Source organism: Dermochelys coriacea, chromosome 3 (assembly GCF_009764565.3).
Source record: "Dermochelys coriacea isolate rDerCor1 chromosome 3, rDerCor1.pri.v4, whole genome shotgun sequence".
In the NCBI taxonomy this organism is placed as follows: Eukaryota; Metazoa; Chordata; order Testudines; family Dermochelyidae; genus Dermochelys; species Dermochelys coriacea.
In genome coordinates this window covers 110632271-110652451 of record NC_050070.1, presented here as the reverse complement: position 1 = coordinate 110652451, position 20181 = coordinate 110632271, and the positions used below count along the sequence as shown (strand labels likewise).

Here is a 20181-nt window from a genome sequence, read left to right as displayed (position 1 = left end):
GTGGCTGTGTGCAGAAGGACTAAATCAAGCTCCCTCTCAGTCAACTCCCTCCTTTACTGATTAGCCACCATAGCTTCTGACCACAAGAAGGAGCAGTTCAACAGCACGAGAAGCAACATGGTCCAGTAAACAAAGTCCTGATCCTGCACCACTGAAATCAATGGGACTCTGCTATTTACTTCAATAAGAACAGGATCAACCTCTATATGTAGAACTGGTAGCAAGGGGTATCTGTGTTCTAACCCCAGCTCTGATGCTGCCTTGTATGGAAAGTAGGGCTGTCAAGCAATTAAAAAAAATTAATCACAATTAATCGCATGATTAAAAACTTAATCATGATTAATTGTGCAATTAATCACACTGTTAATAATAGAATACAATTTATTTAAATATTTTTTGATGTTTTCTACATTTTCAAATATATTGATTTCAGTTACAACACAGACTGCAAAGTGTATGGTGCTCACTTTATATTTATTTTTATTACAAGTATTTGCACTGTAAAAAAACAAAATAAATAGATTTTTTCAATTCACCTAATACAAGTATTGTAGTGCAATCTCTTTATCATGAAAGTTGAACTTACAAATGTAGAATTATGTAAAAAAACCAACCCCGCATTCAAAAAGAAAACAATGTAAAATTTTAGAGCCTGAAAGTCCACTCAGTCCTACTTCTTGTTCAGCCAATTGCTCAGACAAACAAGCTTATTTACAGCAGATAATGCTGCCCACTTCTTGTTTACAGTGTCACCTGAAAGTGGAAACAGGCATTTGCATGGCACTGTGGTAGCTGGTGTTACAAGATATTTACATACCAGATGCAGTAAAAATTCATATGTCCCTTCATGCTTCAACCACCATTCCAGGGGACATGCATCCATGCTGATGATGGGTTCTGCTCAATAACAATCCAAAGCAGTGCAGGCTGATGCATGTTCATTTTCATTATCTGAGTCAGATGCCACCAGCAGAAGGTTGATTTTCTTTTTTGGTGGTTCAGATTCTGTAGTTTCCACATCTGCGTGTTGCTCTTTTAAGACTTCTGAAAGTATGCTCCACACCTCGTCCTTCTCAGATTTTGGAAGGCACTTCAGATTCTTAAACTTTGGGTTGAGTGCTGTAGCTATCTTTAGAAATCTCACATTGGTACCTTTGAATTTTGTCAAATCTGCAGTGAAAGTGTTCTTAAAATGAACAACATGTGCTGGGTCATCATCCGAGACTGCTATAACATGAAATATATGCAAAATGCAGGTAAAACAGAACAGGAGACATACAATTCTCCCCTAAGGACTTCAGTCACAAATTTAATTAACATATTATTTCTTTAACAAGCGTCATCAGCATGGAAGTATGTCCTCTGGAATGATGGCTGAAGCATGAAAAGGCATATGAATCTTTAGCATATCTGGCATGTAAATACCTTGCAATGCCGGTTCTAAAAGTGCTATGCAAATGCCTGTTCTCACTTTCTGGTGACATTATAAATAAGAAGAGGGCAACATTATCTCCTGTAAATGTAAACAAACTTGTTTGTCTGAGCAATTGGCTGAACAAGAAGTAGGACTGAGTGGACTTGTAGGCTCTGAACTTTTACATTCTTTTATTTTTGAGTGCAGTTATGTAACAAAAAAAATCTACATTTGTAAGTTGCAGTTTCATGACAAAGAGATTGCACTACAGTACTTGTATGAGATTAATTGAAAAATACTTTTCTTTTGTTTATCATTTTTACAGTGCAAATATTTGTATTCAAAAATAATATACACTTTGATTTTAATTACAACACAAAATACAATATGTATGAAAATGTAGAAAAACATCCAAAATATTTCATACATTTAATTTGGTATTCTATTGTTTAACAGTGAGATTAAAACAGTGACTAATCGCGATTACTTTTTAAAATTGTGATTAATTTTTTTTACTTAATCACATGAATAACTGCGATTAATCAACAGCCCTACTGGAAAGCTCTCCCCAGACCTTCTGGCCAAGTTCTCACTAATATCCTGGGGGGCATGGATCGGTGTTCACGTTGCACTCCCTGTCAGTACTTGGCCCAAGCCGGGGAAGCTAATGAGCCAACCAGTGAACCAAATTCGGTGGTGAATCCTAGTCATGTGCCACCTGAGGCATGTTGCACATATGCTAAAAAGAAGATTCACATCCTCCTAAAAACTTGCTTCTGCCATTTAACCCAGAAGAAGTGAGATGGTGGAAATGTTCATCAAAACCAAAAAAGGTACCATAACCCTCCAGATGTGTACATAGCTTACTGAGATACGTAACCATGGGATCTTAATATCATGAAGCCTGTCTGTCCTTTCTCCTTGCCACCTTTTTTGTCTGCTTATGACCTTCATTTTGTTATCTCTTGTCAAATTTATACCGTACACGCTTCTGGCCAGGGGCTGTTTTTGTTTATTTATGTGAGGTGCCTAGCATATTTTGAGTGTTCAGAAAATAACAAGTAAATAATTATCAAAGTCTTGATCCTGCATCCTCTTAAGAATTAGAGGTGTTCAGGAAACATTTGTCCCATTCTGTGAAAATTTTTCATATTTCAAAACATTTCCCATTCCACTATGGGACAAAACAGATCTTTTAATTTTTTTCACATACACATGCATCACACGTGTGCACACACACAATAGGCTTGTAGTCAGAGCACTCACTTCAACCCAAGTCTCCTATGTCAGTCCACTAACCACACAACCCTTTCCTGAAAAAAGTTTGGTTAGACAAATCAGTATGTGCTGACAGAAAACCATTCAGTCAGATTCCCAACCAGCTCTACCTGGTGGGGGTGTTGTGATAAATGAATTACAACAAATGGTTGTAAAGCACTATGTAACTGCTAAAATTCACCAAATACACATAACCCCTCCTGTATCTACTAGAGGCTCCCAGACCTCCAGTTTAGGTGTTGAGAACTATACATTGACCCTGGCACAAGCAGCTGGGTTCCACTTCTCATACAGCTGGAGGCTGGTGATAACCTGAAGATGACCTGCTTCCTTTTTATATAAAATAACCCAGACTTGGGGGAGGAGGAGTTGGTGATGTCAGATGGGCAGAACAAGCAAACATACAATCAATCACCTCCCTTAGCCCATGCCAGGATCCTCAGACTGACCTTGTGCATTGTGGTGTTGTCCCAAAGACAGGAGCTGGCTAGATCCGAGAAGCAAGAAAAATAGTTGGAAGCAAGTTGATTAGTTCCTTTTGTCAGGTGAAGGGGGTTAGGGAGCATCAATTTTAGTCTTAGCCCAGGGTATCAGGAAGGATAGATCTACCACTGGACAGATGGAAAGCAGAAATCTGGGATCAAATGTGAAATGCATTTATTTCAAAACGTTAGATGCTATGAAAATGCTACATACTGTGTGCATCTTCGTTTTATGTTATGCTCTGAACTTGTTCTTACGGATTTTAGTCAGACCTCTAATTACTAATATTTGTCTTTGTACACATGCATCAAACTGCATGGATTCTGTAGTTAATTTAGAGGGAAGAGCACCACCTACTGGCTCACAACTGCCACTTTCTGTGCTTTTCTTGACTGGAGGTTTCTTGAGAAGAACTTTTAAATAGTAGTCACTATTTTTGGATTTCAGCTGTCAGGGTAGGATGCAGCTGTATTGCTACAGTACGGCCCACCTGTTTTTTTCAGTTTATTTCTTTCCTTGATAGGGATCGGTTGATAAAGTCTGTGCTGCATCTCCTGGGAGACACAATACAGAGGTGAGGCCCAGAGACAGGAGAGGCAAAGCAGGTTTTACACCATCCTGCAGGTTTTACACCATCCTGCATTGCCTGGATTCTGGGATGCTGCAGGAATCAAAATGACCCAGACGAGTAGCAGCCTTATTGCTTATGGGCGGCTCTGCAATCCAGAACTTCCATAGCATTAAGTATTACAGGTTCACCCTTTCCAACTCCTTCCCTTGCCCCTTTATATATGCCCCTACACCAGGGACAGCAAAGGAGTGCAGCATGAAGCTGTTCACATGAACCCTATGCTACTCTCAGACCATTGCCTCCTCTTTATGAGCAGAGCAGTTTACAGGGCCTGGAGAAGGGGTCATAAACTGACCCAAGATCTTTTGTGTTCACTATAAGAACACGAACAATAAAATAAATGTAGTACTTCTGGCACCTTAGAGACTAACAAATTTACCTGAGCATAAGCTTTCGTGAGCTACAGCTCACTTCATCAGATGCATTCGGTGGAAAATCAAAATAAAATAAATACTTCCCAAAGACAAACAATTGGGGATAAAAGCAACTGGAAAATATCATGGCATACCTGATAGACTCTGTAGTGAATAACTCACTTAAATCTCCATTTCATGCAAGTAATTTAGGATTACAGGTTTCTGCTAATATTAGACACAAGCTCAGACACTCCCTTTTAAATAGCTTTGTCAGTTACCTCTGCAGCATGTTAGGAAATATTTCTAAAAATGCTCTGACAGTTATTGCCAAAGCCTGCCCCCGGGTATCACTGTTTCAAATATATTGAAATGAGATTTGTCTGGGAAATAAATAAAATATTCTTTGGAGCAGAATTAAATACATTTGCCTCAATTCCGAAAAATTTTAATCCCTGAAACTTTTTTAAAATGTGCGCTCTACATAGAGAAAATGGATTACACAGCAAAAGCAGTAACTTGAGACACTTCCATTTTTAGTGATACACAGATGCAGTTATCAAGTGAAGACATGACTTCAAGAAGAAGAGCATGGTCAACTGTGTCAAAGCTGGCTGACAGAATAAGGAGGATGAATATGGTGTACTGGTTCTGACATTTGTCAAAGAAGAGGTCACTAGAGACTTTGGTGAGAGCAGTTTCAATTGAGTGCAAGGGTCAGAAGCTAGATTGGAGAGAGTCTAGGATGGAATTTGAGGAGAGGAATTTCAGAGTGATTGTAAACAGCACACAATGAGATTAGAAGATTAAAGGGAGATGGCACAGTAGTTGGAGAGGTAAGTGGGGCTCTGGTCCTTAACTAGGGCTCCTAGACACTGTAGAATAATTAATTAATTAATTAATAATAATGGCTCTGCAATGCTAGTCCTTCAGTGAGGGGTCTAACACCTTAACTGGCCAGGGTAGCTGTCTGATTACACTACAGTAGGTTGTCTTTGGTTGATTTCACTCAGAGGATAACACGGAGTTCATACTTACAGCCCACTTAGTCACAGTTATATCCATATAAACAGTATCCATATAGCCCACTTAGTCACAGTTATATCCATATAAACAGTGTCTGTAGACCAGGCCAAAGATGGTGGATAAGATTTAAATAGAAATGAAACCCAAAAGTGGCCTAATGTGCAGAGATACCAGCTGAGTCAGTACCTAGAATGAGGGAGAACCTCTTGCCTATAATCTGGTGATCCACTTTGGCCAACACCTAGGCGTGAGGTTGATAAATTCTGAAGGGACTAGCACATAGTCCTCCACAGACAGAGAGAGGGTCATCATAACACAGAATTCTTGAGGGTGGCAAAGAAGGAATCCAGGAAAACAAAGGAATCCTGTAGGATGTTCTCTACTCCTAAAAATGCTGTGATAATTACACCCCATTTAAGAGAAAGGAAGACAGTTTAACAAATTCATATTGAAGAAAACAAACTGCATCAGATATTACATTTGTCTGCTGCCTCCAGTCAAAAGCCTATCTCGAGAGGCAAAAAGCGCGTGTTTTTCAATCCTTTTAGCTCAGTCAGGTTTCTTTAATACAACTGAAAAGGCCCAGTAAGATGCAGGCTGACCTATTTGAAGCCATGTTGTCTGATCCTGTTGGAGTTTAGGCAATAATACAGCTCACTATGTTTTCACATTTGTTAGCCTGCTTCTTACAGAAGTTTTTCAACCCTGTTAAGCTAAAGATATTGACTCAATGTGATTGAAAAAAAAAACATCCTTTTTTGCCTCTCAAGAGTAATGCCGAAGAGTAATGGGATTAAGAAGTAAATTCTTAAAAGATCTGTTTAGAGACTAGTGTTATATATGGATTTGGAGAAGGAAGTAGACAAAGAATTAATGAAGTCTGGTTGACAACACTCAATTGTTGCAGCTATTAAATCTCATAGATGATTGGGAAAACTCCAGATAGAATTAGACACATTGGAGGGATTGAGTAACACTACAGATGTTGAATTGGAATTTAGATAAATGCAAGATTATATACACTGACAAAAAACAGTCTAAACTCAAGTACCGGTGGCTTCTGCATGGGTATCCTGCAAGAGAAAGAATTAGGCATCAATATTGGTAGCTTATTGAAGACATCATCCATTTGTGCAGCAGCAGAAAAATTAAAATAGGAGGCTAGGGTGCATTCCACGTGATAGAAATTAATGTGTCTGCTAATAACAATGGCATACGTCCCTTTCGAGTGGTGAGTTTGACTTTAGTCAAGTGATAGTGAAGAGATCCAGAGAAGGGAAATGGCGGTGATTATCGTTAAAGCAGGATTCACACACAACGGGAAGTGATCCAAAGAAGGATTAGTTTGCAATGAAAAGGGGAGTTCCATGGGATATGATAAGTGTATTGAACATTTTGAATATTGTAAAAATGGATCAGTCCCCTCTTTTCCTTTAAAACAGTCCCGTAATATTAGAACAATCAAATTAAGGTCAATTTAAAAGTAATTATAGGAAATACTTCTTTACATATTGTGCAGTCAGCCTGTAAAGTTCATTGCAGCACTAGGTTGCAGAGTCAAATACCGTAGGTAGATTTATAAAAGGCTAGAAAATTTTATGACCTATAATATTTACAGTTACACTTCCTAACATAAGCTGTTAGCAACTCTCATGTTTCAGGCTTTTAATTCTCTCTTGTGAAGGTCAGGAGGAATTATTTTCCCTCCCATTACACAACTGACCAGATATCTCATAAGCTTTTTTTTTTTGTACCGTTCATTTTAGTATCAAATATTGGTAACCAGGGGTACCTATACTTCAACAAAAAAAAACCACAGCAACAAGTCTCAGAACCCATGTCAACTGACTCAGGCTTGTGAGGCCCACGCTGCTAAAAACTGCAGTACAGACAGTTGCAGTTACAAGTTCATCAGTGCTTCAGCTCAGAACAAGCACACAGTCTTATGAGGTCTCAGTAGGCCAAGTCCTTCCAATCAACATCTAAGGATTGGAGATCTCCATAGGTCCTGTCCATTTACTGGATCATGAAGAATGTCCTGAGTCAGCTTAAAACCCAAGCTTTTACCCAAGAGTCTTTTCATTTGTCTGTTGGTCTCTGGAGAATCAAGCTGGAACTGGTATAGGCATATTTCCCCAGGAGGGTGACTTCAAAGATGGATAACTAAGGACATTCATTAGCATCTCCCTTCCTTGAGAAGGTACATATAATGTCACAACACATACACAATTGCATTTTTAATACAATGGACCCTCAAAGATATTAACTCTAATTCAATAAGGTTTAACTTAATTCCATACAGTTTATCTTAATTCCATAAGGTTTGTTCAGGATATTGTCAGCCTGCCACAGTTTTAACCTGTAAGAACTGCTGTTGTTTTTTTAAATTAGCTGCTTTTTTCATTTGGAGTTTGACCTCAGTGAAGGTCAAATGATGAATAATTAAACATGTAGGTAGATGCTCATATTTCCTAGAAGTTTCCAACAGGATATGTTGGCCTCCTTAATTTCATCTAAGCAATCAAACATATGTAGTCATGTCTGAACACGTCGTACGGTACAGAATAAAGAATGACTGTATGAAATAAATTATCTTTATTTTTGTACTGCAGCAAGTCTTTCGTTGTCCTTTGAGTTTCAATGCTGACCAAGTTGAGTTTTTTAAACATTTTCAACTCTACACAACAATTTTAGACCAAAAGCTTAAAATCACATATCCAATTCAAACTATAGGGGAAAATTTTGGCAAGATCAACTGTAATTACCACAGCTGGAATTAGACCTAAATATTATGGCTAAACTCATAGTAAAGGTTTGCCCATCCCAGTTTTAGTGGGGCATTCTTGATTTGCATTTGGCTATCCCGAAATAGTCTTTGGGGCTGGCATAATATTTTCATTCCATGATATGACAACACTGCAGCATGGCATGATTTTTATGCCCCCACATCATAAAGCAACATCATGATGTAGCAATTCAAACACCACAAAAATCATGGCACGATGACTGGAATCATAGTGGGTTATGCTGAATTGTACCGCTGCACTTTTAGAGTATTTTTTGTGATGTATTTTAAACTTATGTCGAGGGCACATGTAGCTTGTGCATAGTAGATCTCTAAATATAAGGAATAAATTAAAATAAAAGGCCAGTTCCTGCTCCTGTTGAAGTCAATGGCAAAACTCCCATTGACTTGCATAAGGGGGAACATATTTCTTGAGTGCTTCCTGGAGAAGTGTGGTACTGCAGTCTTCTTCTCAACTCTGGCACCCCCTGCAGGCTGCCAGCCAACCTTGGTGGGTCTTCAAGCAGCTTGAGCCTCTGACCATATCACAAAGTCCAAATGCACCCCCACCAGGCCAGGAAAGAGTCTAGCAAACAGATTATTTGCCCTCTCTAGGGTTTTCAGCTCTGGGTCCTTTAAATTAAGGCACTTGTTCAGGCTCCCAAATAAGGCCAGGTCCCTTCTTAAAGTTTATGCCCCTTTACCTGTGGCCAGTGGGGAAACCTGGGCCTGCCCACTACTCCAGTGTCCAACCCAGGGACCCTCGACACATAAATCATGCTCTGCCGACTCCAATCTGTTGCTGCTATTTCCCTGAGTTTCTTCTTACCAAGCCCCTTTTATCTCCAAACCTATCTCAGGGCCAGGGTCCCCAGATTCTGCTCAATTGTCAGGGCAGGGAGCAGCTTCCCTCCCACCCACTCCCAATCCCAGCCACAAACTGAGCAGTTTAGGCCCTGCAGCTCCTTTTATCGGAGTTTGCTAGGCTCTGGCCATGTTCCTTGCTACCTTGTTCCTTGCTCTGCATTTCTTAGGGACCATCATTATATGTGCTTCTAAATCCCCCAATCCATGCCACCCACTGACTCCTCTGAACAGGGTGGGAGCCCCCTTCTTGGGCCATTTCTTCCACACTCTTGACTTGAACAGCCTTTCTGCTGTTGCCTCCCCAGCTGCGCTGGGCCTGGAATCTCCTCTCCGCATGTCTTTCATGTCTCACTAAATCTGTTTCCGCTGAGTCTCTGTCTCCATTTGTACACCTGTGTCTGTCCCTGTATTTATCTCTCTACATGTGCATATTTCTGCATGTTCTATGTCTCTCTCCGTATTATGTAAGTCTTCATATGTATAGCAGTGCCAGTGTCTGCTTGTCTGTCTTTTCCTGCTTGTGCATCTGTCCCTGTATGTTTCCCTCCATTCAGACTGTGTATGTGTGTCTCTCATTCTCTTGCTGTGTGTTTGTGGCTGCCTGTGTGTGTGCAGGTCTTTACTTCTGTCGTGGCATGCCAGTGTATCTATGTGTATCTGTTTCTGCATGTCTGTACATCTCCATGCATCTCTCCCTGTGTGTTTGCATGCTTGTCCCTGCATGTCTGTGTCTCTGGAAGTCTGGGTGTCGACCTCTGCACGTCTCTCTGCCTGTCCATGTGTCTGTGTGTCAGTCTTTGTGTGTGTCTTTGTGTGTGCATGTCTGTCAGTCTCTGCATGTACGTGTGTGTTTCAGTCTCAGCGTCTCTGCACCTATCCCTGTGTATCAGTCTCTGTATGTCCGCATCTGGCACATTTGCCCCTGTTTGTGTGCAGAGACCATGCCTGAAGGAAGCCATGTTTGCTCCGTGGTGGGAGGATTTTCCCACACTAGGGGTGCTGTGAGCCCGGAAGATTTTTCTTTACACAGTTCTGCACAGTCCCTGTCCCAATGTGCAAGCAGCAGCCACGCTCGGTTACGTGCCACTCTTCCTGCTGTTAGTTGGGTGACGGGCAGAGGCTGGGAGTCTCCCTGGGGCATGACTGGGGCATGGGCATTGGTGACATTCCCTCCTTGTGAATTTAACAAGCCCCGGGGAAAAAAACTGCACCTACCAGGAGTGGGGTTCGAACCCACGCGGACATGCGTCCATTGGATCTTAAGTCCAACGCCTTAACCACTCGGCCATCCTGGTGCAGGTGCAAGACTTGCAAGCAGACACTGCTACATACCTCCCGCCGCCGCCAAGCCTGACTTGCCCCATCGACGGGAGGAGAACGGGGCCGTGAGCCCCCAGCGGGGCCCCCCCGCAGCTTGTCGTCGTCAGCGCGGGAGGGCGCAGAACCCAAAGCAGCGAGCGGGACCCGCCGGGAGAAAGGCGGGCCGCGGCCGGGCGGGCAGAAGCGGGCGGGGGATTTAGTGTGAGAAGAGCGGGGGCGCGCCCTCCGCCCGGCAGCGCCAGGTCACGGCCTCACTTCACCCCCTCCGCCCCCCCCACCCCACGATGGGAGCGCCGGGATCTGCCGCCCCGCAGCCAGGCTGAGGCACGGTGCCCCCGGAGCGCCCCCCCTCTCCACACCTCCCACTGCAGCCCCCCAATCCACATGCCACTCCCCCCATATACTGCACCCCCCACGCTGCAGCCCCCATCCACACCCCACATTGTGCCCCCACACTGCATCCCCAATCCACATGCTGCACCCCCACCCTCTACCCCCTGTTCCACCCTCCCCTGGACACCCCACGTGGCACCCCCACTGCGCACTCCACACTGGTTCCCGACATGCTGCACACCCCACACTGTAACCCACTTCCTGCACTCCTTCACTAAATGAACCCGCACCCATTGCACGCCTATATGCACCCTGCTTATACGCCACACCCCACTGCACCCCACATCACCTCCCACATGCCTCAGTGCACCCTCCCCCACCCACTACACCCTTCACTGCCTGTACACCTGCACCCCATACACACCATTACATTCTCCATACACAAACACTTGCACTACTGTACCCCCCCTAAAAAAAAAAATCACTAACACACTCCCCGCCCTCACAAACAGCCAGACAGAGAGCATGGAAATTTCAGCCTGACAAAAGGGTAAATTTTTCTGAAAAGTTGTAATTTCTGGAGTTTAGAATAAAAGTACTTCCACCCCCAGCATTCCAGGGCCCTTGCTGGATCACCAAATGACATTAATAGGTGGCAGGTTTAAAACAAACAAAAGGAAGTATTTCTTCACACAGCGCACAGTCAACCTGTGGAACTCCTTGCCAGGATGCTGTGAAGGCCAAGGCCATAACCAGGTTCAAAAAAGAACTAGATAAATTCATGGAGGCTAGGTCCATCATTGGCTATTAGCCAGGATGGGCAGGGATGGTGTCCCATGCCTCTGTTTGCCAGAAGCTGGGAATGGACAACAGTGTGAATCACTTGACGATTACCTGTTCTGTTCATTCTCTCTGGGGCACCTGGCACTGGCCACTGTCAGAAGACAGGATATTGGGCTAAATGGACCTTTGGTCTGACCCAGTAGGGCCGTTCTTATGTTCTTGTGGTGCTGTGTCATGAAAGTGCCACTCTTAATAACCATACGAGGCTACTGACTTTGCTCCATTTTGCGCAAAGCCAGCAAAAAGCAGGTATCATGGCTGAAATGCTGCCCCTCACCTTCTGTTTAATTTATGTAATAAAAGCAGTTTTAGAGGTCTTCCCCTTCCCCTCAGTCTTGCATGTGGTACACACCCTTGGGCCACATGAAACTGAAAACAAATCCTTCCTTGCTCTATTTCACACTTATGGAACAAATGACATTTTGTTTGTTCTTTGGCCATTTAATTAATGCTCTGAAAATGAGATTAAGTTGGCAAAACAGTCACATTCTAAGGCAGTGAAACCCTATGGTGCAAAGTATTTCCTGGCAAAACTGTGGTTTCCTTAAGGAAATGAAGAACTGTTTAGAAAAAGTCCCAATCAATTGTGATAATGAAGAGACCATCAGTCTACCAGAAAGGAAAGAAAGAGAAGAAAACAGACACTAACTTTATTATTTACTGACATTTTACTTATTCCCATTTAATTGTATACTGGAACATACGTGCCCTGGCTGATAGAAACTGGCTTCTCTAGTTAAACAAGTTTCTTTAGGGGGGAAAATGTTACTCCTGGAATTGTATGGTGTCACCACACCTTTCCCTTCAAAGGCATGTTCAGTCCCACAGAAATCTGAGAACTATGTATAACACTGAAATCTGGCAAATAGTTACATATTTTCTGTATGTAATAACTAAAAGCAAAAACAGGAGTTGACAATTAAAAATGTTTCATGTCTTTCATGTTCCTCTTTTTCTGTAAATATATAGGTCATTTTATATAGACATTCCATTTATAAATAGCATTTATTAACACTTTAACAAATCGTTAATTAGTTGCTATTATCGCACAGGTCACTATATTGCTTCTAACCATTTATAACTCCGTTAGCTGATGTTCTTGGATTCTATAACATATGCTATATATATTAATGGATCCTAAGGTCAGCAGTACCCAGAGTTAGGTGGGAGGGGCATGTTTGTTTCTGTAAATAGGGATGTCACTTGAATCCTCCTGAGAGATCTCAATGAATCTTCCATGAAAGTACACTCTGTAATCCTCTCCTGAAGGTTTCTGGGGATGGCAGCCTTATTTCTTCTTCCACAGTAGGACACTTTCCCATGCCAGTCAGTGATAACTCCAGCAGGCACCATTGCAATAAACAAGCTAACGGCATATGGGCCTCGTTGATTTTAGGATGCCAGCAGCAGCTGTGCTCTCTCTGCTATTGTTACCCTCAGGAGTTAGACATTTGCTAGAACCACTGCCTGTGGAAAATGGTGCCAGTATTCATGGCCAGTGTCCTATACTAATAGTTTCATGGAACTAAGCAATTCCCTCCTCATTTCCCTTACCCCTGGTGGGTCATACTCACCATGGCTTGAGCTGAGAGTGGTACCAGCACAAACACTGAAAAGTAGAAGTGTCAATGTGCATGTCTTGTTTCACACTTTAGGGGAGCAAGGGAAGGGGGGAGTTCTGAATGTTAAGTTTTGCTTTCCATGGTTATACTAACAATGGGGCACCTGGCATTGGCCCATTGGAAGACAGGATACTGGGCTAGATGGATCTTTGGTCTGACCCAGTTATGGCCATACTTATCCTCTAATATTTTTATGTTCTTAAGAATAGTACTTCTGTGAGTTTTATCTGTAGCTGTGGCCTTGAGAGGGTCCCCTTCACACCAGTGGAACAACTGGTAGGATATGGTCTCTGAGATTCTGGATGCCAGTGCAGCATCAGACCTTGAACAGAGGGCATGGAGGGTGAATATTGCAGACTGTATGGAGAGGGAAAGAGCAGACAGGAGAAAGACACAGGAAAAGGAGAGAGGGATACACCAGGACATACCTAATGGGTCTTCTCCATCAGAAAACTCAGATGCTGTAGCGTAGACTCCTATGGAGCTCCAGGTTCAACAATCCCAGGCTCGACTCCCATTGCAGTCTGTGGAGAACTGCAGCATAGCTGTTCCCTAAGCACTCCCCCGCCCCTGACCAGTATTCCACATGGTCTCAGGGCCTTCACATCTGCTTCCACTCCACACTGGGAGAAAGCATGGACAACCCCAGCTTCATCTACACTGACGTGTGAGAGCCACGGTTGTATATATGTGTAGCTACAATGGACATCAGTGTCTGCTTTATTTATTAAGGTTCCTAAATATTTTTAAGTTAAAATGTATTTACTTTTAAGTTCTTCAGGAAATTTTTGAGCTATTTTCATAAGCAAATAAAACTCTTCTGTTTTGAAAGTGAGTCATTTTTATTAGTTTACAACACATGGTGTATAATGCCTGCTGGCAGTAAAAGTAATGGTCTTGCATACTCACAACCCATAGGATCAATGCCAAACAGTATAATCATAAATGTATAGCAAGCCCCCACCATTAATAAGTGCACTGTCAGTGATATATGTGCAATATGTGGGAAGCACCACACAATTCCTAACAGGCCCACAAACTGCAGCACCACGTGGAACCTAGGACACTACAGCACATTAACAGTGAGCCACAATAAAGTCAAAACCTCCCTGAGCTGTATAGCTCCTCGCTGAGTTCATCAGATAGCCCTTGAGTCTGGCTGTTCAAACTCATCAGACAACCGCTCACCCTCCAATCCTGCAACAAGTTTTCTCCCCCTTGCTTAACAAATATTATGCAGGACACAATGGGAAGCTAGATATTCTTTCGCACTGAGGTCCGATCTGGTGAGGAAACACCACCACTGTCCCTTCAATCTACCAAAAGCATATTCAACTGTCATTCTGCACCTGCTGAGCCTGTAGTTGAATCTCTTATTCATGCTGTCAAAGTGGCCAGTATATGGCTTCATGAGACAGGGCATAAGGGGTAGGCTGGGTCCCGCAGGATCACTATTAGCATTTCAGCATTGCCAATGGTAATCCACTGGTCAGGAAAGGATGTCCCTGCTTGTAGCTTTCTGAACAGTCCTGTGTTCTTAAAGATGCATGTCATATACTTTCCATGAGCAGTGCACACTGATGTTGGTGAAGTGCTGGCACGACCACGTAGGCCATTCTGCTGATGTACTCTGGGGCCAAAATAGGGATGTGCGTGCCTCTATTGCTCCACCACAGTTTGGGAACCCCACAGCTGCCAAGCTATCCACTGTGTCCTGCATGTTGCTGAGAGTTGCAGTCCTGTGTGGTTGGAGATAGTTAATGGCCCCAGGCACTTGCAAGAAAATGGCCTCCACCGTGGATCTTCCCACTCCAAAATGATGTCTCACTAACTGGTAGCAACATGGCATGTAAGTTTCCACAGCATGATAGCCACTTGCTTCTCCACTGTCAGTGCAACTCTCAGTTTGGTGTCCCTGTGTTGGAGGGCTGGGGAAAGCTCGGCACACTGATCCAGGAATGTAGCCTTGTGCGTCTGAAAGTTCTGTAGCTGCCGCTCATCATCCCAAGCCTGCATTACATTGCGGACCTGCCAGTCAGTGCTCGTTTCTTGAGCCCAGAAGCAGCTCCTGAATGAATGCCACCAATAACCTTGAATTGGTTCTCGCAATGACCTACAGCAAACTGACCACCAGGAAATCATCATGTTCCCTACAGTTCTTCTTGTGGCTCTGCAAATACCAGAGGATCATGCATCCTGTGCTTGCAATGCTTACGACAATAGTGCAGAGACGTGCAGACTGTATGGTGGACAGCTATAGGTCCCATGTGGGCTCATGGGAAATTGAAAATAGGCACAACAATTATGGGATAGAGATGATATAATGAGATGAAGAACATTGCATTATGGGAAGTTGACCCCTTTTTCCCAGTTACCTCCGGGGGTCTCGTTTCTGCCTCACCACTTATTGCCACAACTTTCCAAAAGTCAGCGTGCTTACTAGTGGCAGGTTGCAAATTGAAATACCTACCTATGGTGCACCACACTGTGCAACAACACAAGCCCTCTTAGTGAGTACATGCAGCACTGATGCAAGGAATCAAGTATGCAAGCGCACAAGTGATATGCTAAATGTGGTAGCTATATGCTGATGTAACTTGCGTCAGCACAACTTTGTAGTGTAGACATAGCCTTAGTTTGAGTCACCCAAATTTGGGCTCTTCCCCCATAAATATATCAGGAACTGTCCCTGACTTCATTAGGAATTTACAGGACTTTACAACAAAAAAGTGTTAAGTGTTCTTGGTTGCTAGGTAGAAGTAATCTTGATAATTGTCTTTCTTTTACAAATTGCAAAATCATTAAGATAATGGTTATGAGAGAAGTGAGAAGGAGCTGGATAAGTAATATAATTAAGATTTCCTTAGCATTATGGATATGTGGCCAGGTTAAAAGTGACATACAACAGTTTCCTAAGAGGGAGCGGTTCTTCCTTGTTGTTCAATGAAATGCTGATACCTTTCAGAGACATTTTGCTCCTAGGTGAACAAATCACAGGCCTATGCAAAACTAGAATTGAAACAGCTGGGTGTGTGCACATGTGAATATGTATGCACCGAATGCAATGTCTCTCATTAAGTAACATTCAGGCACTATTTGAACAATGGGGTATTAATATTAATTTGTTAATTGATAAAAATACATATTTCAGTAATTAGCCCACCCCAATTCAACAGTATTTAAATTATTGTAATTCTTAATCTAAAATATCCCATTATTTTCCACCTCTCCCCTTGAGAACTATTTTAATTATTTTATGACTAAAATTACCTCTCTGTTCTCAAGCACTGAATTATAGTGAATGTTTATAGCTGTCTATTATTGAAGGGAAACTGCATAGTTTACAGTTTGTGCCAAACCACCACATATTGTTTGTATAAATTCCAATGCTTAAAAGTAACCTCTTTAGCTAACAGAAAAGGACTGATGATAATAAAAGTTGAGAGGCTACAAGATAAATATTTTTAAGAACATTTTCACTCTTCTGCAATTTCCTGACAAGATAAGATCTTTTAAGCATTTCAGATCAGCAGCATCTACAAGAATCTGAATGCCGAAAAGCTTCCCTACAGATGTGTACCCAAGCACTGCACTTCACAGCTGTTCACAATTACATATCACCATCTCTGCAGTAACATCCAGAGGAGTGAGGATTTCGCCTATGTATAATTTTAGAAGCACTGAAGTTTTCTGCAACTTCACACTTTTCAGTAGCCTCTGCTAACCCTGTGGTGAAATTACAGAAACAGCAGACAGCATGCTCCATTTTAAGTTCCTTCTATTTGTAAATGAACCCAAATACTACTACATTTATTGTCATCTAAATTATAGAGTTGTAGAGATGCTTCAGTATTCTCTGGGGATTCCATGTTGGCACCTGCAAACTAGTGAATCTGAAATTTGCTGGCATGGCCCTTTTAAGAGTGAGTGTTCTGTGTTGACCTGCATCTTTTGTGTGTGGGCTCCAATTTTTTCCAGGTTCTCTCCTTGAACCAATAATTATTTGCATGGTGAGGCTGTTTCCCACACTTCAAACACACAGTGTTTGAGTGCTCTTCATGTGTGTGCTTTCTGCTTGACCCAAATGTGTGTTGCTCAGTTTTCGTGATACTGTTGCAACTCTCTGGCATTTTTACTAGAAGTCTCCATGGCTGCTGGTAGTAAAACAGTAGCACAAGGGTGAAATTAGTGCTTATAACTGGGGAACCCACTTGAATGGCTTTGCAGAGGTCCCCCAGCTTTGTAAAGAGGTGACACTGAATGCTCCATCGGCCACTGAAATAGCCCTGCTCTTCCACAACATAGGTCCAATATACATAGGACCTACAATGAAACTGATAAATGGAATGTGTAAAACCATCTCTTCAGTCAGTACTCTCTCATTATTATATATTTCCCAGGATGTTTGCAAAACCATCCTATTTGTGCACAGTGTGCACCTAGAGCGCTAAAGTTAAACATCTGCATTTTGTCAGCACATTTCAAAAACAGTGTAGTAATTGAGACTAGAGCACAGTGGTTGGTTGTTTATTACATTTCTGAAGAAAAAAAAGTATTAGGGTCACATGAAAATCACATTGTGTTTTATCTGCTTTAGAGATAGTCATGTAAACTGTCTATAAAATGATAGTTCATTTCCTGTCATGGTCATATCCTTTTCATTTTTAGAGAGATATGAAGTATCAAGTCTTGCAACTGTGCCCATCTCGTTTATCTTCCAGTTGCTCTTGGCTTTCTGACGAGGCTGGAAAGTTTATTCCAATTTCTAAAAATGTAACTATGTAAAATGTAAAATTAATGTAACAGTCTGAAATTAAATATCACAAAGTAAATAGAGGACTGCCAATAAATATATTCGATTCTGCCCAACCCCTCCTCAGTAGCTTTAGAGAAGAGAGGAAAAAAAAGTTTGGGCCATTTACTCTATTTTTATGGCTTCGATAGGGGGGTGGGAGGAAGACTAGAAGCTGTACAACATTTTTTTCTAGATGATTCTCTCAAAACAAGAGATGCCCCCTTGACTGTTGCAGTTCTTAGGATGGCCTGAACCCTTCACGTTGAAGTTACAATTTAAGAGTGTTCTACCCCAATAACTCAAAGCAAATTTTATACAGAACAGAAACATTGAACCCTCAAAAGGTGCTATGGAATAACCACTAACATATAGTATTGAATATTCCTCATCCATTAGCAAGTGCATGGTATGAGTAATACAATTTTTTCTTCAATGCCAAGCTTATAATTTTAGAGGAAGTGCGGCACTGTGTTAGGGCTTGCTTGATTTGCAGTTCCCCTCTGCCAGTATCAGGAGGATCCTGCCACCGTCACCAATTTCCTCATGAAGCTCCTACCATTCCCCTCACTTCTTCTTTCACATTAACTCCCTCCTCCTCACTCCTCAAAACCAAAACACCCTCTTTCTTTAATGCTGTTGCTTCTGGCTCAAATCCTGTGGCTTGGAAGGTAGTGCCATGTCATAGGCAAAAGGAGGGTACATGCAATCCAACTGTTTGCATCTCCCTAAGCATGGCTCTAGATTTAGTAGCAGCTCATTTTTGCCCATTTTCATGCTTCCATTCCCCAGCTTGTTTTATAAATGCACTGACATGCTATCAAGCCCCTTTTATCTTCTTCCCCCACCCATCCTATCGGGACCTGACAGTGCGTTTCATGCTCTGTAACTACAGTGAAACCGATCCTTTCCAAAACACTATGTAATGGTGACAAGGCAAGTTCACAGACTGATAAAGCCAAAAAGCACAGCATTATGCAATACACAAGAAACAGAACTCTTAATTCCTGAAAATAGTTCACTATTTAACATGTGGTTCTACAACAAAACAGGAACTGAAATTAGCTTTGAGGGATTCCACGCTGGAGTTTCTATAACTTCCAGCTCTAGTTCCCAACATCTGGAAGCTAAACAATGTTCTCTTCTCTGCTTCACCCCAACTCTCCAAGATTTGAAGGTCAAGCTCTCTGTATGGGTTTTGTACCTAAATTCTTTTTGGCTCAAACATCACCATGACACGTAGTGTTTTGCAGGTCAAATTTGGCCATCAGTAGCATCTGTGCAACTCCACTGTTTTCTGTAGTGCTTGTATGAGTGTTAACAGCCAAACCTCATCCTCCCATTAGAAATTAGTTAAGAGTTTCATTGATGATGCACAAACCAGAATAGATGCTAGCTCACTCTCCCAGAGCGGTATAGTCTGTGCAATGCATATTCAGACAGACTACAGTACTCAAAAGAGATTTATTATTTGTTGGTGGAGCGGTTGTGTTTAAAAAGCAATTTCACAAGTTTTAGATTTCTTAAGAATATATTTTACAAGATATATTATATAGTTTTTCCATTTTGGACTAAACTATTAATTGGGGCTTGCCAATCACAGCCTATTTGGATGCATGCAAGCCTTAGCTATTTTCACAACATAACTGTATTTTTCTTGTTTCAAAATAGGTTTCTTCTTCTTGCTTATCTCAGTTCCTCCTTTTCCTGTGTGCCAGTGAGGATGCAGCATTGGAATGGATATTAGCAATGTGATGTTTTAAATATGATCTAAAGAATCTCTCAGAACTGCTGGATTTAATGTGTATCCCTTCTCGCAACGGAGGAATGTTTAAGATTTTCTGAAAAAACATTAAGTGCGAGTTACATTGGCAGGGAACAATAGCAGGACTTTTTTCACATTAATGTTTCAGGCACATGTGTGAGTTGCTGAAAGAGGGAAACAGTTTGATAATGTGACTTTTTCCAAGTTCCACAGAATATCAATGTGCAAGGAACTATTTGGATGGGCTGATTCAAGGTGCGACTCTCTGCATCTTTACCATTATGCTGAAATACTTTTATTGCATTTCTAGATATACACATGTACAAAAAAGAAATACAATTAGAACATTTACATAACTTTTTCATAAAGGGGGAGGAAAAAGCTACAATACACAGAGCAAATAGATTCATGTTTTTCTGGGGCCTGATTTAAGTCCAGATTCTGATATCCTCACTTCATACCTTTCTTCAGAAACAGTCTGACTTGATTGGGACTACTTATGGAGTAAGGTGCATGACAACGGCTCTTAAATATTAGTAATGAGTGCCAGTCAGTGCATTTGACACCCCATTCTCTTCCCCCTTACAATTCAGATTTGAATTGTTTAAATTTTCCCAAGCAAATATAACACTGATGGCTTCAAGGACTTCACTGTATACCACAAACATC

General features: G+C 41.9%; 1 non-coding gene across 1 annotated transcript; it reads right to left on the bottom strand.

Annotated features, from left to right (window-relative positions):
• Window positions 1–10049: 10049 nt before the first annotated feature.
• Window positions 10050–10132, bottom strand: TRNAL-UAA. Its single transcript has one exon. It is a non-coding gene; the product is annotated as a tRNA-Leu (tRNA).
• Between the last annotated feature and the right edge of the window lie 10049 nt (window positions 10133–20181).